The sequence below is a fragment of the Moschus berezovskii genome, chromosome X (assembly GCF_049115385.1).
Source record: "Moschus berezovskii isolate FMDL1 chromosome X, NW_MosBer_1.0, whole genome shotgun sequence".
Taxonomy (NCBI): Eukaryota; Metazoa; Chordata; class Mammalia; order Artiodactyla; family Moschidae; genus Moschus; species Moschus berezovskii.
This window is the reverse complement of record NC_142488.1, coordinates 131,146,032-131,171,164: the sequence shown is the minus strand read 5'-3', so window position 1 is coordinate 131,171,164 and position 25,133 is coordinate 131,146,032. Positions and strand designations below refer to the sequence as shown.

General features: G+C 40.3%; 1 non-coding gene across 1 annotated transcript; it reads left to right on the top strand.

Annotated features, from left to right (window-relative positions):
- Positions 1-10,335: 10,335 nt before the first annotated feature.
- TRNAG-GCC (transfer RNA glycine (anticodon GCC)) lies at positions 10,336-10,406 on the top strand. The gene has a single exon. It is a non-coding gene; the product is annotated as a tRNA-Gly (tRNA).
- The last annotated feature ends 14,727 nt before the right edge of the window (positions 10,407-25,133 follow it).

The following is a 25,133-nucleotide window of genomic DNA, read 5'->3' as shown; positions in this document are numbered from 1 at the left end:
ATCCCCATAAAGTTTCCCAAGTTGGACAAGCTCAATCTCTTCTCTCGTGTTTCTCTTTTACTCACACACTATTACCACACTCACAAAACTTCTGACACCAGGTATTTGGCTTTTCCCCACACCACCAAGCAGTTCTCCCACAGGAGGTAGGTGTTTAATGATTCAACTCAATTCTAACACTATCCACTGGGAGTTAGCATCAGATCCCATAGGTTAAGGGCTCAGTACCATAAGACTGCCCCCCACTTCAGATGCCAAGAACAAATTCAGGTTGTCACCTGTGCTTTTGACTGACACCCTATAAACTGGAGAGTCCAAAGACTTTGGGTTCAACTAATTTGCTAGAGTGGCTCACAGAAGTCAGAGAAACATTTTACAGTAGTTTCCCCCTTATGTGAAGAGGGGATATGTTCTAAGGCCTCACACAATGGATACCTGAAACTGTGGATAGCGCTCAACCCTATATAGACTATTTTTTTCTCATACACCCATACCTGTGATAAAGTCTATTTTGTTAATTAGGAACAGTAAAAGAGTAACAGCAATAACTAATAATAAAATAGAACAATTAGAACAATATATTATAATAAAACATAGTCTCAATGACGCCCAGAGGAAAACTGAGTGGTGGGAAAAACTTTAGGGAAAAAAGGACTTTTATTTTATTTTATAGATATTTTTAATTTGTAAATACAGTAGTCCCACCTACCCATCCCCCAGGGACCCTTAGTGGATATCTGAAACTGTGGATAGTACTGAACCTTACATAGGCTCCTCAGGTGGCTCAGCAGTAAAAAAAAAAAAAAAAAAAAAAATCCTCCTGCCAATGCAGGAGAAGACCTGGTTCGATCCATGGATTGGGAAGATCCCCTGGAGAAGAGAATGGCAACATGCTCCAGTACTTTTGTCTGGGAAATCTCATGGAAAGAGGAGCCTAACAGGTTAAGGTCCGTGGGGTCACAAAAGAGTCAGATGTGATTTAGTGACTAAATAACTGAACCCTATAGAGTGACTGTTTTTTTTTTTTCCCTATACATAAACAACCATGATAAAGTTTAATCTAAAATCAAGCACCATAAGATATTAATGACAATAACGAATAACAGTAAAAGAGAACAATTACAACAATAAACTGTAATAAAGATAGGTTAATAAGGTCTCTCACCAAAAATCTTATTTTTCTATCTTAACTAAGCACTTGCTTCACACTGTGGCCGTACTTTTGCAGTTTGAAGTGTCAGCAAGTCAGCAAGACTAGCATGAATTCCTCTTCTTCACAGTTTCACAGCTAGAACACTAGTTCTTACTGTAGATCTTAACTTCACAAATGATGTTTTTTCTTTCCTTCTTAAGTCAAGAAGTTTTACCTTTTTACATAAAGGAAGCACTTTGCAGCTTCTCTGTGGAGTGTCTGAATTGCCAACATCACTACTCCTGAGCTTTGAGGCCTTTGCCAAGTAAAATAAGGGTTACTTGGATACAAGGCTGTGATACTGAAATAGTTGCTCTGATACCGGAGCCGGCTTCTAACTGAGTAGGGGCCAGAAACTCTAGGTGAAGGGATGATTCACGTTTTGGGCAGGATGAAGTGAGACAACGCAAGATTTCATTGTGCTACTCAGAACAGTGTGCAACTTGAACCTTACAATTATTTATTTCTCGCATTTTTCCGTTTAAGATTTTCAGACTGTGGTTGACCCCAGGTAACTGAAACCACTGAAAGTAAAACCACTTGGGGGGGAGGGTACTGTACTTATTAGATTACTGGTTTATTACAAAGGATATTAGAGGATATGAACAACAGCCAGATGAAGAGATAGTGAAGGCAACATGCAGGATGTTCACCAAACTGGAATCTCTGTAAATCTCATTCTTTTGCATTTTTAAAGAGGCTTCATTACACAGGTGTAATTGATTAAATGATTGGCAATCTTCAGCCCATCTTGCCTTCCCAGAGGTCAGGGGCAGAACTGAAATTTCCAACCCTCTATTCTCAGGGTTGGTTACCCTGGCAACAAGCCCCAACCGTTCTCTGACACAAGGGCTTTCATAAATCACCTTATTAACATAGCAAAACACACTATTGCTGTGAACACTTTGGGAATGCCAAGAGTTTTAGCAGCTCTGTGCCAGAAAAGGGAACGTGAAAGTGGACATCGCTTAGTCCTGTCTCACTCTTTGCGACCCCATGGACCCATGGAATTCTCCAGGCCAGAATACTGGAGTCTTTCTCTTCTCCAGGGGAATCTTCCCAACCCAGGGATCGAACCCAGGTCTCCCTCATTACAGGCGGATTCTTTTCCAGCTAAGCAACAAGAGAAGCCCTCCAGAAAAGGGGATACAGATCAAACATAAATTTATTATAAATCACATGACACCTTCTTAGCAAACTCTTTGAAGATGGGCTGCACTAAAACAAAGAAGTAAACCAAGAAAGAATGAGAAGTAGAGTCCAGAAAACTGAAGATCACCACAAGAAAACTCCCCCATAAAATGGTGAAGGAAAGTTGAGCTTTCCCGGACAGCCATCATGGAACTGGCTTAGATAGCCAGGAGATAATGAAAAGTAGAGAGGAGTGGAGGAAGAGAGATATTGGGCTGCAAGAACACCTGTCATGTGATTATAACAAAGGGTTTTAGCTATCTGGTAGAGAGTCTGGGGATAATGTTGTTGTTTAGTCACTAAGTCATATTTGACACTTTGGAGAACCTGTGGACTGTAGTGCACTAGGTTCCACTGTTCATGGGATTTCCCAGGCAAGAATACTGGAGTGGGTTGCCATGCCCTCCTCCAGGGGATCTTCCCAACCCAGGGATTGATCCCACACCTCCTGCATTACAGGTGGCTTCTTTACCACTGAGCCACCAGGGAAACCCAGAGAAAACATAGGGAGCAGTAAATAAATAAAACAAAGAAAAAGAAAATAAGAGGATTGTTAACTTTACAGAAAGTAAAACTGTACAGTTTTTAATAGTCACAGTACACTGTATGACTCAGCAATGCATAATAATCAAAATAATGTTTGCACAAATATTGATTTTTTATTAATTTTATTGCAGTATAATTGCTTTACAGTGTTGTGCTAGCTTCTGCTGTACATCAGAATGAATCAGCTATATGTACACATATATCCCCTCCCTCTGGAGCCTCCCTCCCACCGCCACCCACCCCACTCCTCTAGGTCATCACAGTCAGATGACTACAATTGCTGTCGTTGATAACATCATTAACATACAGACTTAAGTGGTTTCTCCAGGTCGAGATGAGCTAACAGACCCCACCCCGACCCCAGTCATGGACCACCAAACCAGAGATTTGCAAAGCATAAGCAACTTGACTGCAGAAACTACTTTAAGAAATGTTTACAAGACAATGGTTAACCCCGATTTCTTTGTTTTTCCCCCTTCAGTCAGTTCAGTTCAGTTCAGTCGCTCAGTCGTGTCCGACTCTCCGAGACCCCATGAATCACAGCACGCCAGGCCTCCCGGTCCATCACCAACTCCCGGAGTTCACTCAAACTCATGTCCACAGAGTCGGTGAAGCCATCCAGCCATCTCATTCTCGGTCATCCCCTTCTCCTCCCGCCCCCAACCTCTCCCAGCATCAGAGTCTTTTCCAGTGAGTCAACTCGTCGCATGAGATGGCCAAAGTATTGAAGTTTCAGCTTTAGCATCAGTCCTTCCAATGAACACCCAGGATCGATCTCCCCTAGAATGGACTGGTTGGATCTCCTTGCGGTACAAGGGACTCTCAAGAGTCTTCTCTAACACCACAGTGAATTCAAAAGCATCAATTCTTCGGCGATCAGCTTTCTTCACAGTCCAACTCTCACACCCATACATGACCACGGGAAAAACCATAGCCTTGACTAGACGGACCTTGGTTGGCAAAGTAATGTCTCTGCTTTTTAATATATTATCAAGGTTGGTCATAACTTTCCTTCCAAGGAGTAAGCGTCTTTTAATTTCATGGCTGCAATCAGCATCCACAGTGATTTTGGAGCCCAAAAAAATAAAGTCTGACACTGTTTCCACTGTTTCTCCATCTATTTCCCATGAAGTGATGGGACCAGATGCCATGATCTTTGTTTTCTGAATGTTGAGCTTCAAGCCAACCTTTTCACTCTCCTCTTTCACGTTCATCAAGAGGCTTTTGAGTTCCTCTTCACTTTCTGCCATAAGGGTAGTGTCATCTGCATATCTGAGATTATTGATATTTCTCCCAGCAATCTTGATTCCAGCTTGTGCTTCTTCCAGCCCAGCGTTCCTCATGATGTACTCTGCATATAAGTTAAATAAGCAAGGTGACAATATACAGCCTTGACGTACTACTTTTCCTATTTGGAACCAGTCGGTTGTCCCATGTACAGTTCTGACTGTTGCTTCCTGACCTGCATACAGGTTTCTCAAGAGACAGGTCAGGTGGTCTGGTATTCCCATCTCTTTCAGAATGTTCCACAGTTTACTGTGATCCACACAGTCAAAGGCTTTGGCATAGACAATGAAGCAGAAATAGATGTTTTTCTGGAATTCTCTTGCTTTTTCCATGATCCAGCGGATGTTGGCAATTTGATCTCTGGTGCCTCTGCCTTTTCTAAAACCTGCCTGAACATCTGGGAGTTCACGCTTCACATATTGCTGAAGCCTGGCTTGGAGAATTTTGAGCATGACTTTACTAGCCTGTGAGATGAGTGCAATTGTGCGGTAGTTTGAGCATTCTTTGGCATTGCCTTTCTTTGGGATTGGAATGAAGACTGACCTTTTCCAGTCCTGTGGCCACTGCTGAGTTTTCCAAATTTGCTGGCATATTGAGTGCAGCACTTTCACAGCATCATCTTTCAGGATTTGAAATAGCTCAACTGGAATTCCATCACCACCACTAGCTTTGTTCGTAGTGATGCTTTCTAAGGCCCACTTGACTTCACATTCCAAGATGTCTGGCTCTAGGTCAGTGATCACGTTATTGGGACTATCTTGTTCATGAAGATCTTTTTTGTACAGTTCTTCTGTGTATTCCTGCCACCTCTTCTTAATATCTTCTGCTTCTGTTAGGTCCCTACCATCTCTGTCCTTTATCGAGCCCATCTTTGCATGAAATGTTCCCTTGGAATCTCTAATTTTCTGAAGAGATCTCTTGTTTTTCCTCTTAAAAGCCCCTAATTCAAAGGCCAACTTGGGGTGGATATGAGGCTGTCTCCCAGTCCTTTGCTTGGCACCCTGAAAGTAAGCACTATTCTTTCCTTCATCACAACCTGGTGTCAGTAGACTGGCTCTGGTGTGCGTCCAGCAAGCAAACCTGAGTTTGGCTTCGTAACAACAGAAATATATTCCAGAGCAGGACTAAGGGATTGGGTAAAGGACTGTTTTCAGACTGTAATACAATTTAGCTTAAAAAAAAATTCGAGTATAAAAATTGCTTTCCAATGTTGTGTTAGTTTCTGCTGCACAGCAAAGTCAATCAGCTATATATATATATATACAGACCCTCTTTTTTTAATTTCCTTCCCATTTAGGTCACCACAGACCATTAAGTAGAGTCCCCTGTGCTATAGAGTAGGTTCTCATTAGTTATATATTTTATACATGGTATCAATAGTATATACACGTCAATCCCAGTCTCCCAATTCCTTCGACTGTTCCCACCTTTTCTCCTTGGTTTCCATACGTTTGTTCTCTACATCTGTGTCTCTATTTCTGCTTTGTAAATTGTTGTTGTTCAGTCATTCAGTCATGTCCAACTCTTTGCAACCCAATGGACTGCAGCACACCAGGCTTTCCTGTCCTTCACCAACTTCCAGAGCTTGCTCAAACTCATGTGCATCCAGTCAGTGATGCCATCCAACCATCTCATCCTCTGTCGTCCCCTTTTCCTCCTGCCTTCAATCTTTCCTAGCATCAGGGTCTTTTCCAATGAGTGAGTTCTTCTCATCAGGTGGCCAAAGTATTGGAGCTTCAGCTTCAGCATCAGTCCTTCCAATGAATATTCAGGACTGATTTCCTTTAGGACTGACTGGTTTGATCTCCTTGTTGTCCCAGGGACTCTGAAGAGTCTTCTCCAGCACCACATAAGATCATCTATTCCAATGTTTTCAGATTCTACATATATGCATTAATACACAATATTTGCTTTTCTCTTTCTGACTTGCTTCACTTTGTGTGACAGTCTCTATGTCCATCTATGCCTCTACAAATGACCCAATTTTGTTCCTTTTTATGGATAACATTTCATTGTATATATGTATACCATCTTTATCTATTTCTCTGTTGATGGACATTTAGGCTGTCTCCATATCCTGGCTAATGTAAATAGTGCTGCAATGAACATTGGGGTGCATATATTTTTTGGAATTATGGTTTTCTCAGGATATATGCCCAGGAGTGAGAATGCTGGGTCATAAGGTAGTTTTATTCCTAGTTTTTTAGGGAATCCCCTTACTATTCTCCATAATGGCTGTGCCAAATTTACATTCCTACCAACAATGCAAGAGGGTTCTTTTTTCTCCACACCTTCTCCAGCATTCATTGTTTGTAAATTTTTTTATGATGGTCATTCTGACCAGTGTTAGGTGACATTTCATTGTAGTTTAGATTTAACTTTTTAGATAGTGTAACTGAATATCTGGTTTTTAGAAGAATTTTATATAATAAACTGAGTGCCTAGCACTTTACATAACAACATTTTACGGCATGATGAAAATGGATGCATTTCCCCATTGTAGTGAGCAGCATCCGCATTGACTCTGCTAGGCACTGGCTATGAGACCTCAGGCACTGGACTTCATCTCTCTGAGCCTCAGTTTCTTCAGCTGTAATCATACCACCAGTCTTAAAGGGTTGTTATAAAGAATAAATGAGTCACTAGTGAAAGCAAAAGTAATGATGCTGCATTCCTTCTTCAGTTCAGTCCCTCAGCGTGTCTGACTCTTTGTGACCCCATGGACTGCAGCACACCAGGCTTCCCTGTCCATCACAAACTCCCAGAGCTTACTCAAACTCATGTCCATCGAGTCGGTGATGACATCAAAACATCTCATCCTCTGTCGTCCCCTTCTCCTCCTGCCTTCAGTCTTACCCAGCATCAGGGTCTTTTCAAATGCGTCAGCTCTTTGTAGCAGGTGGCCAAAGTATTGGAGTTTAAGCTTCAGCATCAGTCCTTCCAATGAATATTCAGGATTGATTTCATTTAGGGTTGACTGGTTGGATCTCCTTGCAGTCCAAAGGACTCTCAAGAGTCTTCTCCAACACCACAGTTCAAAAGCATCAATTATTCGGTGCTCAGCTTTCTTTATAGTCCACTCTCACATCCATACATGACTACTGGAAAAACCATAGCTTTGAATAGACAGACCTTTGTTGGCAAAGTAATGTCTTTGCTTTTTAGCATGCTGTCTAGGTTGGTCATAGCTTTTCTTCCAAGGAGAAAATTTCATGGCTGCAGTCACCATCTGCAGTGATTTTGGAGCCCAAAAAAATAGTTTCTCACTGTTTCCACTGTTCACCCATCTATTTGCCATAAAGTGATGGGAAAGGATGCCATGATCTTAGTTTTCTGAATGTTGAGTTTTAAGACAATTTTTTCACTCTCTTCTTTCAGTTTCAACAAGAGGCTCTTTAGTTCTTCTTTGCTTTCTGCCATAATGGTGGCATTCCTTCTTAGAAGACCTCAAAGTTTCCTGTTGCCTTTAAAAAGAAGTCAGACTACTTCAAAAACTCCACAGTCTATACTTCGCTGTCTTTTCTTTATTGTATCTCCCAATACAACCCTGTTACTGGGAAAGATTGAGGGCAGGAAGAGAAGGGGGTGGCAGAGGATGTGATGATTGGATGGCATCATTGACTCAATGAATATGATTTAGAGCAAACTCTGGAAGATAGTGAATGACAGGGAAGCCTGTTGTGCTGCAGTCCGTGGGGTCGCAACAAGTAGGACATGACTGAGCAACTGAACAGCAACAACTACTATAGTACTACAGGCACTTCACAATCTGTTCTTATCAGATTATTTACCATTCCCTAAGTGCTTTCACATATGGACCTTTTTGCTGGCTAACCCTCCACTTGGAATGCTTCCTCCTGCCTCTTTGATTCTCCCTCTCCCCCCACCACCTCGCTGTACCCACCTGTACCCATCCTGCCTTCATTGCTCAGCTCAAACCAGACTTCCTTTTGTAGACTTCCTTAAATTTCACCAGACACAAGTCATTTCCCCATTCCCAATACTCCTGTTAGGCTCTGTATCTCTACTGTTAACCACAATTCTTTGTACTGATACATAACTGCTGCTTCCTCCAGACCAGTGTAGAGTGTGAATTAGAATTACCTGGGTTCTTCATAGCAATTCAGACTCCAGAACTCCACCCCAGCCCTGTAGAATCAAAAGCTCTGCAGAAGAGTGCTGAAAATCTGCATTGTCACAAGCTCTCCAGGTGATTCTTAGGCTTAATAAAGTTCCAGAACATTTGGCCGACACTGAGACACCCCTCAAAAGAATCATGTCTTGGCACTTCCCTGATGGTCTAGTGGCTAAGACTCTATGCTCCCAGTGCAGGACACACGGGTTCTATCCTTGGTCAGGGAACTAGATCTCACATGCCAGAACTAAGTATCTACATGCTGCAAATAAGACCCAGCACAACCGAATAAATAAATAAAAATAAATATTAAAAAAAAGAATTATACTTCATGCTTCTGTGGACTCCTTCTCCCTCCAAATCTGTTGCCCAGTAATTATTATAGTAATAATTCAATAAAAATTTAAATATTAATTTAAGGTGGTCACAAGAGGATTTTGGAATGGAAGTCATCAATGGAAATCCCAAGAATTACGTAACACCTTCTCCAACTTAGTTTTTTCAGCTTAATTTTACTCAACTAATTTTACTCTAAAGGCAAGGGAAAGCATTCAATGTCTTAAGGAAGGATATCAAAATGTATTATTCTGTCTTCTCTCCACATTTCCTAATCCACTATTGAGTTTTCAGAAATGCAAAACAAAAGGTGTAGCTTTTAATATCTATTACAGTAGAAAAAGAACTCTGTGTAGCAATTCTTAATCAGAATGAGAATAATGTTCTTGCCCTTCATCCCTGCAGCTTTTAATATCTTTACACTATATTTAATCATCTGGGCCCCTTAATTTACTGACATTTAAATGATCTCAAATTAGATTTCCTGGAGCACTGTTCCAAATAAGTAACTTTTTAAGATAATGCAAGGTCTTATTAGTTGCAAATCATGCCTCTGGTTGCCACTTGCAGCTTCTACACCTTCTTGAAAAATTACCATATTTAAAGGATTTTTTTTCAATGTGATCAGAGTCTATATAATGATTTAACTATCTGAGTTTTTACATTTTAGCCAGAATAATATCAAAATAGTGCAACACAATAGAAAAGAAGCTTCTTTCTCATTCTTAGTGCAAAACAAGTTTGAACACTTGAAATTACAATTAAATATGTGATAATATTTTTATATTTATGCCATATTATTTTCACATATATCATTACATTTAGTCTTCAAAATATGCTTATGAGGCTAATAGACATGCTATTGCTTTTTATTGAAATATAAAGTTTTCAATTCGAAATGTAAGTTTATTTACAATATTGTATTAGTTTTTAGTATACAGCAAAGTGATTCAGTTACATATCCTTTTTAATATTCTTTTCCATTATGGCTTTTCATATTCTTTTCTATTATGTTTTCTTGCAGGATACTGAACATTGTTCCCTGTGCTATACATTAAGACCCTATTTTTATCCATTTTATGTATTAAAGCTTGCATCTGCTAATCCCAAACTCCCAATTCATCCCTGCCCCATCCGCCTCCCCCTTGGCAACCACCAGTTTGTTCTGTATGTATGTAACTCTGTTTCTGTTTCATAGATAGGTTCATTTGTGTCATATTTCAGATTCTACATATAAGCAATATCATATAATATTTCTCCTTCTCTGTCTGACTTCACGTAGTAAGATAGTCTATAGGTTCATCTGTGTTGTTGCAATGGCATTGTTTCATTCATTTTTATGGCTGAGTAATTTCCTTTGTATGTATTTACCACATCTTCTTTATCCATTCATCTGTCGGTGGACCCTGAGGTTGCTTCCATGTCTTAGCTATTGTAAACAGTGCTACAATGAACACTGTGGTGCATGTATCCTGTCAAACCATGCTTTTTTTCCAGATGTTTTCCTAGGAGTGGAATTGCTAGATCTTAAGGCAATAGGCTTGCTATTATTTTTTTATTTGTTATTATTAATTTCAGTTTATGGATGAGAAAATGGGTTTCAGGAAAGTCATGTGATTTAACCCAAAGCACATCATTACCACTGAAAGCATTAGTGGTTTAGTGGTAGAATTCTTGCCTGCCATGCAGGAGGCCTGGGTTTGATTCCCAGCCAATGCAAGAACACTCATGTTTGGGGCTTCCCTGATGACTGAGACTAAAGAATCTGCCTGCCATACAGGAGATCCAGGTTCAATCCCTGGGTTGGGAAGATCTCCTGGAGAAGGGAATGGTTACCCACTCCAGTATTCTTGCCTGAAGAATCCCATGGACAGAGGAGCCTGGCAGGCTACAGTCCATGGAGTCGTAGAGTCAGACACGACTGAGCAACTAGTACACCATTACAGCACAAACCCAAATCTTCTGACACCACAAAGCACGTTCATTTGACTGTTTTGCAGTTTCTCAAATTTCTTGGACTGTCACAATTAGGACATATATCCCTAAGGTGTAACTACCAATTTGTCTCCACCAATTCATGATACAACTGACCATGTACTGACAAACTGTGGCCATTCCAACCCCCTACAGATACCTTTCAGACATGGCAGGATCACATGATACAGGTGGCACCTACTTCGCATACACACAAAGCCAGGCCAAACTAGACTCCTTATTGGAAAAGGATGGCAGAGTACAAGTCCCGTCTTAGTCACATGCTAAGCCTACAGTCTTATCCCTATTCCTACAAATACAGCACACACTAGCCCTGACCTTCACAGAAGAGGGCTATTGTGGTGCTGGTGCCTCTCCTCTGAGTACATATGGTTTAGAATAGGATGGAACCTATGGCTGAAGTTAAGGATATGCATATATTAGGGAAAGACAATAGACATTGGGGAAAGAGGTGGGACAAGCATGTGATACCTCCATGTAAGTGTGGAGCTTGGAGTTTGAAAATTCTGACATCCAAATAAGAATCATTAAAACAGTTCTGTTTTCCTATACAAAGCAAACAGCATGCATTTATAGAGCAACTATGATGGGCCTGACACTGAGTTTAACACTGCAGGGAATAGAAAAATGAATAAGCCATGGACCATGCCCTTGAAAAACTCACATTGCAGAGAGGGAAGTAGACACATAAACATTTACAGAACAGCATGATATGTGGTCTAATGGCCCTAGAATAGCAGTCATCACTACTATTCCTTACTATTCAGTAAGGAATTAGTGGGGCTATGTTGTAGATACACCATCAACATCACCAATGCATAACCATGAGTGTCCTATTTTGTGTTCCCCATTCCTGTCCTAAATTACCCCTAGATGAACCACTCCTAGACTCTTGAAGTGTTCTGTTTCAATATAGGACTACATTGTTTTACAAAGCAAACTATAATATTAATATTTAAATCTCCACTGTGTATACAAAATTTCATAAGGGACTTCAAAAAATATGCTCTTATATTAGCTAGATATAGAAACTTATGAAACATTAACTACAGGCGAAATGAATAGCTTTTGACAAAGAACAAGAAGAATATGTTTGTTTCTAAAAAAATGTGACAGTATTATGTCAACCCCACCCCCCACCCCGGTCTCTTGGAGATTTCAAAAAGTAGCTAAGGTGTCAAAGTATGCCATTACCTCTTACTTTTTCTGCATTGAGGAAATGAATACAGTGTTTCAATTATATTCTTCCCTCTGGGGCAGGAAAGCTAATGTATTATTTATTTTAAAAGGAATTCAAATTAAGATGCTAGCACATGCATAATTTCATCTAATTTTTCACCAATGAAAATAAAAAATAAAATTTGCAGAAAATGAAACGTGTAGGTCTCAACCACTTGATTGCCTCAATTCTAATATTAAACTTTTGAATAAGACATCCCTTTGGAAAGCTAGCTTGAAATAACAGATGTTTTGCACCATTCCTAAAATCACAATCTTCATCAAAAACCCATGTCTTGAACTTTCTGAAAGATAATTGCTACTGGGTATTTCAACAGATAAATTTGGAAGGAGTGGGATAACCTGAACTCACCTGTAGGGTAGTTGCACACAAGTCTTAATAAATAATTTTACCACAAACTCACTAGGTAGATGTAATGGGCACTGCTTACAAATTCACCTACGTGGCTTTTTTGATATGATACGTAATAACAGTAAAATATACATGAGCCTTATTTCTAAGCCCTCAATATGAAGAAAAATTCACTGAAGAAATCGTCTATTCCTTCCCACACAATTCTAGAGCCCTAGGCTTCCCTAAGGCACTAGTGGTAAAGAATCCACCTAACAATTCAGGAGATGTGGGAGACACAGTTTCAATCCCTGGGTCAGGAAGATCCCCTGGAGGAGGACATGGCAACCCAATCCAATATTCTTCCCTGGAAAATCCCATGGACAGAGGACCCTGGTGGGCTACAGTCCATAGGGTGACAAAGAGTTGGACAAGATTGAGCATCTGAGCACAACTTACAAACTTCCCAAGGCCACACAGCTGTCCAATAGTTTGCAGCGTGGTTTTGAAAGCTGCTTTGAAGCTTGCTTTAAGGGTCATAGCATTGAAGCAATCCATCTCCTACACAACTATACATATGCCTGGCTTGAACAGGCAATGCAAGGGCATATGAAAGGATGATCCACTCCTTCCCAAGGTTTCAGTTGAATACAGCTGATATCTAGCTGTGCAAACCTCCTTTGAGGAATCATGTGCACAGCCTGGCATCAGGCCAACTCTACCCGTACCCACATGTACAGTGGTCCCCCCTTCTTCGTGAAGAACATGTTCCAAGATCCCTAGAGGATGCCTGAAACAGAGGACAGTGCCAAATCTTATATATACTATGTTTTACCTAGGCATACACACCTATGATAAAGTTTAATGTCTAAATTAAACTAAGAGATTAATGGCAATAACTAATAATACAATGATTGCAAGAATTTACTGTAATAAAAATTGTGTGAACGTGGTCTCTCTCAAAATACCTTATTGTATACATTTAATACCTTTTCCATCTTAAGCACTTATCACACACTGTGGCCATAATTTTTCAGTTTGAGGTGTGACAGCAAAACTAGCACAAATTTCTTTTTCCTTCTTCACAAAAGCTGTGTTCTCTTTCTGTATTCGGTTGAGAACTTAGATCTTTTCACTTAAAGGAAGCACTTTACAGCTTCTTTTTGGCATATTTGAACTGCAAGCATCACTACTCTTGTGCTTTGAGGCCATTATTAGGTATAAAGTAACTCCAATACTTTGGCCACCTCATGAACTATGGACGGAAGTTCGTGACATTGTACAGGAGACCAAGACCATCCCCATGGAAAAGAAATGCAAAAAAGCAAAATGGCTGTCTGAGGAGGCCTTACAAAGAGCTGAGAAAAGAAGAGAAGTGAAAAGCAAAGGAGAAAAGGAAAGATATAAGCACCTGAATGCAGAGTTCCAAAGAATAGCAAGGAGAAATAAGAAAGCCTTCCTCAGCGATCAATGCAAAGAAACAGAGGAAAACAACAGAATAGGAAAGACTAGAGAAGGCAATGGCAACCCACTCCAGTACTCTTGCCTTAAAAATCCCATGGACAGAGGAGCCTGGAAGGCTGCAGTCCATGGGGTCACTGAGGGTCGGACACGACTGAACGACTTCACTTTCACTTTTCACTTTCATGCATTGGAGAAGGAAATGGCAAGCCACTCCAGTGTTCTTGCCTGGAGAATCCCAGGGACGGGGGAACCTGGTTGGCTTCCGTCTATGGGGTCACAAAGAGTCGGACACGACTGAAGTGACTTAGCAAGCAAGCAAGAGACCTCTTCAAGAAAACTAGAGATACCAAGGGAACATTTCATGCAAAGATGGGCTCGATAAAGGACAGAAATGGTATGGACCTAACAGAAGCATAAGATATTAAGAAGAGGTGGCAAGAATACACAGAAGAACTGTACAAAAAAGATCTTCACGACCAAGATAATCACAATGGCGTGATCACTCACCTAGAGCCAGACATCTTGGAATCTGAAGTCAAGTGGGCCTTAGAAAGCATCACTATGAACCGAGGCAGCTACTAGGTGACTAATGGGTGGGTTTCTTTGGACAAAGGAGTAATGCATGTCATGGGAGGGATGGAGCTGATGTCATGAGATTTCACTGTGCTACTTAGAAGGGTGCACAACGTAAAATTTGTGTATTGTGTATCCTGGAATTTACTATTTAATATTTTTAGACCATGTTGGACCTCAGGTAACTGAAACCTCAGAAAGCAAAGGCATGGATAAGGAAGACTCCTCTAGGGCATTCTTAACATTTATCCACAGTCTCTGTTCCAATCTGTTTCACAACCTACCTTTTATTCAGTGTCCTAAGTGGTCCTTTTCATCCCAGTTTTGACCTTTGTTATTAATTATGCCATTTACAGCCTCATCTCATACTGGACCAAAAACTTGACACCGTTTTCCCAACTCTGAAGTCTTGCTTTTCTGAACTCTGATTTGGCTATGCCCTCTGATTCTTTACTTCAGAAGCTCTGAGTAAGCACCTGGTCTAATCTTGGCCCCTAAACCATCACATGTGGAGGCTCCACAGGTGAAATATGTGAAAGAACAGAGGGCTGAGGTCCAAATATACAGTTTGTATGTAACATGCATACACCCATGAACACACTTAAATCACGTGCTGGTTCACATGGTGCGAAAGTATGGATTGACCCCAATAAATAGAACACCAGGCCCTTGGAATCTCTCCCTCTTTCCCTCTTTTCCCCTTTCTTCCCACAACCTCACGGTGTGGCCCTAGTAGTGAGACTTAACTTTAGGTAGCGAAAGTCGCTCAGTCGTGTCCGACTCTTTGTCCATGGAATTCCCCAGGCCAGAATACTGGAGTGGGTAGCCTTTCCCTTCTCCAGGGGATTTTCCCAACCCAGGAATCAAACCCAGGTCTCCAGCATGACAGGCAGATTCTTTACCAACTAAGCCACAAGGGAATCCCATGTGGCCCTGGATATGCCATGTAATTTCCAGGATGTTCAATAAATCTTTTACAAATTTTCTCCTGATGGTTATTGCTCAAGTTATCTTTCAATCATAATAAGAACCATAAGGGCCAATATGGCCACCACATTGGTTATTGATCAGCTGAGACCAGCACACAACAGTTATTCTACCATCGAATAATAGCATTGTTTTTCTATATTTAAAAATATGAGCATGTGACACCAGAATTGGAACACATGATATCTCATAACACAAAATAATATGTTGGGAGCCAAACAACAGAATGCTGACTCTGTATATGAACTGTGCAAATGTTTCATTAAAGAAGACTGAAATAAGTTGTCAAGGAAATTGTTCCAATCTGAGACTTACTGGATATATGAATATTGCATTTCTATACCTGCCACATCTCCCTAAATGTAAGCCACACAGCTTCATAGGAACTATACATTTATAAATGTAAGCCACACAGCTTCATAGGAACTATAAATTTATAAAAAGGGAAAAGAGTTGGTCTAGGTCTTTGTAATAGTTAGAAAAAGCATAAACTGAACTATATTTCTTTTTCGATCATTAAAATTAAAACCTGAATTTTTAAGTAGTAACCTGTGTTATTTTTGAAAGTGTAAATACGGCACCATATAATTTACTTCCTCAGTCCACCTTTCATTGTGCATGGTCTTCATTAAATTGCCTAGAGGTAACTAGAGAAATAAATTGAAATTGGAAGACTAAACACCTCCCCCATCCTCCTCACTCTGCTCATATAGCAAGTAAAGGGAATGAGAGCACTAAACTGAGCCCTTATAAGAAGTATGTGATCTCAGAGCTGTAACAGTCTTTAAGAGCTAAGAGAAAGGACGTCAAGACAAATACGGTGGGACTTCCCCGGTGCTCCAGTGGTTAAGAATCTGCCTTGCAATGCATGGGACATGGGTTCAATCCCGGGTTGGTTATCTAAGATCCCATATGCTGAGTGGCAACTAAGCCCACAAGCTGCAACTACTGAACCTGTGCACAGCAGTCAAGATTCTGCACGCCACAACTAAGACACAATGCAGCCAAATAAATAGTTTTAAAAAAGAAAAACATGGCTCAGTGTCGCCTCCTTCTTGCATTCAGTAAAACCCAAAGAGAAATAATATGAACGCTGAGAATGAAGGAAGGCACACTCTTGATGAAATTATTCAAAACACACCAACAGCAATTTAAAATTCAAATGCAAAGGACACGATCATGGTAAATCACAAACCACTGTGGGTTTGCAAATGAGGTGCTGTTAAAATAGTCTTACTGAAAACCAAGAGAACTCCAAGCAGCAAGCTGTGAACAAGCACCATGGGAGCCTTACAACCCTGAATTTGAGTTTTCAGTAAGTTTAAGCAATGCACTGATTTTAGCTTATGAATTTCAAGCTTCAAAAATCTTTAATCACTCTCTTGGTAATTTTTTTAATTGAAGTATAGTTGATTTGTGTTAATTACTGCTGTACAGCAAATTCAACTATCTATATGTATGGGCTTCCCTGGTGGCTTAAATAGTAAAGAAGCTACATGCAATGCAGGAGACTTGGGTTTGATCCCTGGGTCGAAAAGTTCCCCTGGAGAAAGAAATGGCTACCCACTCCAGTATTCTTGCCTGGAGAATTCCGTGGACAGAGTCAGACATGTCTAAGTGGCTAATATACATACACACACACACAAAATATATGTGTGTGTGTATACATTCTTTTTAAATATTCTTTTTCATTATTTTTTGTCATTGGATATGGAATATAGTTCTCTGTGCTATACAGTAAGATCTTAGTTAATAGTATAGAATAACAGTCAAGAGCATGGACTCTGGAGTCAGATTGCTAGATTTAAATCCTAACTTGCCACTTATTGGTTATGTGTCCTTGGGCAAATTATCTAATGTCTTTATGCCTCAGCTTTTCAACCATAAAGTGGGGGCAATAAAATTAACATCTCCCTACAGTGTTGTTTAATCAGTATTTATACATTGCTTAGGGTGGTGCCAGGCATGGAGTAAGCTGTATATGAGTATTTGTTAAGTGAAAAAGCAGGTTCTCCTAGTCATATATAAAATGATAGTCTCTGGGATCATGTGTAATTTGCCTGCAACAGCTGAAGAAATAACTTATACTTTTAGATTCAGCTTCCCTGGTGGCTCAGATGTAAAGAATCTGTCTGCAGTGCAGGAGACCCAGATTTGATTCTTGGGTCGGGAAGATCCCCTGGAGAAGGAAATGGCTGCCTGCTTCAGTATTCTTCCCTGGAGAATCCCACGGACAGAGCAGCCTGGCAGGCTACAGTCCACAGGATCGCAAAGAGTCAGACACGACTGAGTGATTAACTCACACATGATCCATCAGGTGAAAAATTATTGCCCAGCTGCAAGCCTAGGACCATGATTTTAGAATCCCTTAAAGGCCTTTCATCTAGCTATCCATGTTACATTTGAGGAAACAGAGGACTATGGCAGGAAGGGGACTTGCCCAAGGTAGCAGCTGTTAAAATATGGCAGAGTTAGAAATAGAAGCCTAGACATTGTTCTCTCTACCTACCACCTCTCTGCCTTCCTAAGGCTGAGTTGTAAATATATCTTGTGAAAATCTTATTACATATAATCTTACTATACAGGAAAAAATCATACTAGTAAAGATGAGACATGTTTCCCTTCCTATCAGAAAGTAGAACACCACTATGAAATTCTATGTGAGCCACAAAGGCATAAAACAAAGAAGAAATGACCTTAGGACACATCTTGCTAAGGGAGGAACAAAATAAATGGGGACAAAGCACAGATGCCCACAGACGCAATTCAAAGCTATGGTGCCTGATGCTGTTATGCTCTGTAATGACTCAGCTTGCTGCAACACAAAATGCTATTTTTGCTTTTCTCCTTTTTAAGTAAAAGTGAAAATTCTTTTTAGGTTTCTTTCAGTTAGTGCAAACAGGTACTAATGTAGGTCTTTCGTAAAAGCAAAGGGGTATAAAACAAACTTTTGACAAACTGGGGGGTTGGGATGGTACCTGTATTTACACTAACAACATAAATTGTGTGCTTAACACATTAAAGGGCTTCGCAGGTGGCGCTAGTGGTAAAGATGCTGCCTGCAATGCAGGAGACTTATAAGAGACATGGATTTGGAAAGATCCCCTGGAGAAACGCATGACAACCTACTTCAGTATTCTTACCTGAAGAATCCCATGGACAGAGGAGCCTGGTGTGCTACAGTCCCTAGGGTTGCAAAGAGTTGGACATAACTGAAGCAACTTAGCATGCATGCGCACGCAACACCTTAGTATCAGGTTTTTGCATGTGAAACTATGGTTCCCAATGTCAGTGATATTCCTTATTTCAGAAACCTCTTCCCAATATGGTTCTCTCGTAAGTGCATTAAATCACAAGATTGCTGTGTGCTAAGTCGTTTCAGTCATGTCCAACTCTTTGTGACCCCATGTACTGTAGCCTACCATGTTCCCCTGTCCATGATATTCTCCAAGCAAGAATACTGAAGTGGGTTGCCATTTACTCCTCCAGGGGCTCTTCCTGACCCAGGGATCAAACCCGCATCTCTTAATGTCTCGTACATTGGCAGGTGGGTTCTTTACTACTAGCACCACTTGGGAAGCCCAAATCACATTATTTCCTTCTATTATCATCTTAATCTATCTGGGTTGCTATAACAAAATACCAGAGACAAAGTGGCTTATAAATAACGAAAGTTAATTCTCAAGTTCTGGAGGTTGGGAAGTCCATCAGTAGATTTAGTTTCTGGTGAACCCTCACTTCCTAGTTCATAGACTGCAGTCTTTTGGAGGTATCCTCACATGGTGAAAGGGGTGAGGGAACTCTCTGGGATCTCTTTTATAAGGACACTAATCCCATTCATGAGGGCTCCACCCTCAGGACCTAATTACCTCCAAAAGGTCCCACCTACAAATACCATCACATTGGGGATTAGGTTTCAAGATATGAATTTGGGGAGTGGGGGAACACAGATATTCAGTCAATAGCAATTACACATTCAAAAACAATGCCTTTGTAGTCAAATAAACTGAACGTGTTGAAGGAAAACCCCTAAGGCAATTTTATCCCTTACACTAACACTTCAAAAGATCTTTCCCTAATGACTGATTCAGATGATACTCTAATTGCAATTTTTATTTCCCATACCGGGATGTCTGCATCTTTTTAGGTTTATGATACTTCAAATATTAAATTATTAAGAATGTATGCAGCCCAAGAATTAAACATGAAAGCTAGCTCAGAGGTAATGAAGTATAAAACCAGAAATTGCTTCTTAATTCCTTTGTCAATTAAAAATAAATAAAAATAAATAAAGAGCTTGGCATTCCAGTTTTTAAAAAGAGATTTCTGAAAGTCAAGATTGTCAATCCATGTGTTGTATTTCTAATCCCAGGGAGACTTTAGAAGACTCATTTACTGAAAACCAAAGCAGAGATTCTGGTGTACCACCGAAAATGAAAACCCACTACTTTGTAAATTTGCATTTACTTTGATATTTATCAATGATAAAAACCCTCTCAGTTAGCATTTGTTTAATACAAAGTGTCCAAGAGCAAACTCATCAGTTGAAGTCTTTTTACAGTTCCCTTACAGACCATGATTGTTTGGACTAAAGTCCTATTATTTTATCACAACTATCATTGCATCCAAGGAAGTAGTGATTGAGATTTGTCCAAGCATGTGAATTGCAAAATCATATATTTCTTCCTATGCATTTCATTAACCTCGATATTTAGTGCTACTACAGTAATAATCAATTACAACGCAACAATCAGATATCAATAAGGTACTATGTAATAAATATGCTACTACACTAAAGAATTACTGGAAAAAACAAGTTAATGAATCATGGTACATTATGAAAATCATAGATTCCATATGTCAGAATTGGAAGATCTCTTAGAGACTGTGCAGCTAAATCCTCACAAAGGCAAGGAAATGTCGCTTCAGATCAGTGAGTTAGTCTTGGAGTCAATAGTCTTCTGGATCCCTCTCAAGTATACATCCAAGTTTGGGATTTTTTGTGTTTATTTATATGTGTGTGTGTGTGTGTGTGTGTGTGCATTTCAGTAAATATATTCCCTGTTTGAGGTTCATATCAATTTGATTAATTCCAAGATTTTTCTCTAGAGCAAATCATAATCTAACAAAGTTTCACAGCAATAAGTTCCCATTTATGAGTATTTACATTTATAAATATTGGCTCATGTTGGTTCTGCAGCCATAACACATTCATATTTGGAAAAAAGGAAAGATAATCTTAGAGAACTTCCATGTTACAGTTATTTTCCATTATTTAATAAGTGTAATGTTTCATATGTGGCTTCTTATATATATATATATTAAAATGTTACATACTAAGAAATTAGCTACAGAATCCTGTGGTCTTCTGAAGACAATTATACCAGCAAATTTATTTTCAGCAAACTAAGAAACTAGGTAAAGAGAAAAATCATCTTGAATATGGAATTGCACAGCAATGACAAGGGCATGAATCTTTTTAGTGACTTCATAGCAGCCCGCTGCCACAGTATATCCCTTCTAAGTTTCCCTGGTGGCTCAGACAGTAAGGAATCCGCCTGGAATGTGGGAGACCTGGGTTCAATCTCTGGGTTGGAAAGGTCCCCTGGAGAAGGGAACAGCTACCCACTCCAGTATTTTGGCCGCCTTGAGAATTCCACAGACAGAGGAGCCTGGCAGGCCACAGTCCATGGAATTGCAAAGAGTCAACATTACTGAGTGACTTTGACTTCACTTCAAACTCTCAAGAGCAGATAATATAATCCATAGCAATCATTTAAACTTTTCCTGATTTGCGTCCAACAGTTATTCTGACACAAAGATTTTCTTGAAGGACTTCTCAGCCTTGTATAATCAGTCCTTAAAACTTTACATGATGTTCAGTAAACCAAGACCAAGATCCTCACTCATATCATCAGGGCATTTTGCCTGTTAACCTGTCCACTAAACTGTGCAGCTTCTTTGTTTATATCTTCCACTTACTCAAATGGGCTGACTTACCAGATTTTACTTGCCCACTAACTAGATTTTATCTAGATAGTAGAGTTTGGCTTCCCTGGTGGCTCAGAGGTTAAAGCGTCTGCCTCTAATGCGGGAGACCCGGGTTCGATCCCTGGGTCGGGAAAATCCCCTGGAGAAGGAAATGGTAACCCACTCCAGTATTCTTGCCTGGAGAATCCCATGGACGGAGAAGCCTGGTAGGCTACAGTCCACGGGGTCGCAAAGAGTCGGACACGACTGAGCGACTGAACGGAACGGAACAGTAAAGTTTAGAGGGGAGCTCCATGCCCTTAAGGGAGAGCTGCAGGCTTTAAAACGTCTCAGCTGTAGTGTGGAATTGGGCACTCAGCAGCAAGATAATCCACTACTTCTATTGTCTGTCATCTATCCCCTTTTGTTTCAGTGTGCCCCTGTGGCACAAACAATATGGGTAGTGATCTTGCTATAGTGATCTTGCTTTTGTTGACTACATAACACATTGTCTGAATCTATTTGGGATGTTTCTTTTCCAGCAGAATCTGTCATGCTGTCTGACATAGTGTCTATCGGTAAGCACCCCAAGCACCACAGCAAAACAACCTGAGTATAAATCCCAACCCCTTCACTTATAAGCTGCGTGATCTTGGGTAAGATGCATAACCTTTCCGTGTCATGAATTCTTCATATTATGTACTGTCTAAGCCTCCATGACCGGAGAAAGCAATGGCACCCTACTCCAATACTCTTGCCTGGAAAATCCCATGGACGGAGGAGCCTGTAGATTGCGGTCCATAGGGTCACTAAGAGTTGGACACAACTAAGCGTCTTCACTTTCACTTTTCACTTTCATGCATTGGAGAAGGAAATGGCAACCCACTCCATTGTTCTTGCCTGGAGAATCCCAGGGACGAGGGAGCCTGGTGGGCTGCTGTCTCTGGGGTCGCACAGAGTCGGACATGACTGAAGCAACTTAGCAGCCGTAGCAGCAAGCCTCCATGACAGTAAAAGAGCAAGTTTGCTGTGTCAAAGTCCATTCAGTGCCATGAAATGAGCAACACCACTTTTTTCCTTAACCATCACATATTCACTGAATGCCTATGCACTAGAAATTACAGACAACACAACTTTTAAGACATGGAATTTGTCCCTAAGAAACTACTTACTGTGAATTCTGGAATAAAAGACATGTGATTAATGAGTAATATGCAAAATAAGCCCTCCAAGAGAGATAGACCACTTTGACCTGGGACCAGAGTGTGGATCCAATCTAGATATCTTTTCCATTTAATCCCCAACATGTTTTAGCAAAACCATAGTTGTGTTTCTTCACTCTTCCAGAAATTCATCAACCTTTCTTTATTTAAATGATTTTAGGCACCAACATTATAACGATAAACTCAAAACTTGGACAGATAGCTCAGCAGGTAAAGAATCCACCTGCAATGTAGGAGACACAGTTCAATCCCTGGGTTGGGAAGATCCCCTGGAGGAGGAATTGGCAACCCACTCCAGCATTCTTGCCTCGGAAGTCCCATGGATAGAGGAGCCCGGCAGGATACAGTCCATGGGCTCACAAAGAGTTGGACATGACTGAATGACAAAGCAGGCATGCACAAAAGCACAATACATAAAATACATAAGGCCTATGTTTTTGTTCATCATGGGAACTTTATTTCTGTTCAACTGTTCATTATTATCTGCTTAGGAAATATTATATCTCAAGGAAATTATAAAAATACAGAAAACATTTAAAAACCATTTATAACTCTGAGATAACTATCATTGACATTTCGGGATCTTTTCCCCCATTTTTCCTAAGCATATTTACACTATTGAGCTAATGTTACATAATTTGCTTTTTAAATAACTTTTTCCTCTTAGGTTAAAATATATCACAAGAAATAAAAATTCTGTATAATTGTACTACCAGTTAACACCAGATGACATTTTTTTAAAGTTACACATGTAATTTGAAAATTCAAATGTGTAATACTGCATCCTTCCACTGCACAGATATCAATATGTTTGTGATATATGCTGTATAATATGCCAAAAGATCTTCAAATAGGTTTTCAATTATTTGAATTTACAAACAATGCTGTGTTGAATATTTTTATCATCACATATCAAATGAAAATAGCTGGATGAATTTTCAACCAAATTTGCAGGATATGTTTAGAATAGTGTGACTCAAAATATAGGCTATTTGAAATACAGGAGCTTCACTTTTTGTGAAACTCTGCTTCACGAAAACATGCTTCAAAGCAGCTATAGCAGAGTCCTCTGTGACTGCTAATAAGGAAAGCACTGGCATATGCATTAGGATGCCAAGGAGACAAAAATCATACAGTGCTTAAACAGAAGCCCCTTTTTGAAAGCCACAAAGGCAGATACCACAAATTACAAGTACTGATTTTCTATTGAAATGTTTCTCAAACAGATAACTCAATGTTATGTCATCTACAGTAACAACAGGGACAGTATTCATATTATGATCATTGGTAATTAACTTGAGCAGCTCAGAAGAGGGTAACTGAAAAATAATTGCCTGTTGCCTGAAGATAATAAACAGCCTGAAAAAGTGATGTAAAGCTGAAAGAGGAACTCGCTGCAAAGCGTTAATGCAGGAAACAGAAGCAAACTTTAGGGGAAAAAAATCCTCATAGATATTTAAGAAGATTTTGTGCCCATAGAAGAGTTAGGAGGGTATAGTTGTAAAGCAAACAGTTTATAAACATTATAGATACAATTGTCAGATTAAAAAAGAGTATACTGCCTCAAGATAAGGCCTAATAGCAGAAGAGAATGGCAGGGAATCAAATTCCTTTCCGTTCCGTCGCTCAGTCGTGTCCAACTCTTTGCGACCCTGTGGACTGTAGCCTACCAGGCTTCTCCGTCCATGGGATTCTCCAGGCAAGAATACTGGAGTGGGTTACCGTTTCCTTCTCCAGGGGATCTTCCCGACCCAGGGATCGAACCCGGGTCTCCCACATTGGAGGCAGACGCTTTAACCTCTGAGCCACCAGGGAAACCCGGGAATCAAATTAGATGTCTGTAAATCCCATTAAAGAATTTTTTTAGAATATTTGGGGAAGAGTAGAGAGACAGAGAAGAAAGATAAGAAAGAAAAGTTGTGGGGTATGGAGAAGAGATACAGGTGAGTCAAAGTCTGTCTAATAGAAGTTCCAAATGGTGAAGAGGAGAAAGGAGAGATGGGAAAACATAATTTAAGGTGTAACAAAAGATACACTTCCCTGAGCTGAAGACTATTGTTTCAAAGCAAGATACTGAAAAATGGCACACTGTGGTATGTTGTTTTCCAGAAGGACCACTATTTTTTCCCTCCCTCTATCTGTGTCCCTTTGCAATGTGACTTTGAAGTTCCTCCCATCAAGGAGCCCCTTCGAATCTGACTTGGCTTCATGGCTTGCCAAAGATAGCCAGTGCTCAGTCATTTCAGTCATGCCCGACTCCTTGCAGCCTGCCAGACTCCTCTGTCCATGGAATTTCCCAGGCAAGAATACTGGAGTTGGTTGCCATGCCCTCCTCCAGTGGATCTTCCCAACCCAGGGATTGAACCCATGTCTCATGCATTGCAGGTGGATTCTTTACCACTGACCCACCTGGGAAGTCCAAAGATGGCCCACATTTCACCAATAGAATGTGGTACAAGTAACACTGTGTTAGTTCCAAGCTCTGTCTCAAGAGGCCTCGTGTGCTTCTACATTTGCTTGGAACCATCCCTCTGATTACCATGCAAACAAGCCGAGGCTAGTCTACTAACAGGTAAGAAGTGACATGGAACAGACACAAGCCATTACATCTGAAGCCTTCCTAGCACCCAGCTGACCTACCAGGTTATCACAGACACATGAGAT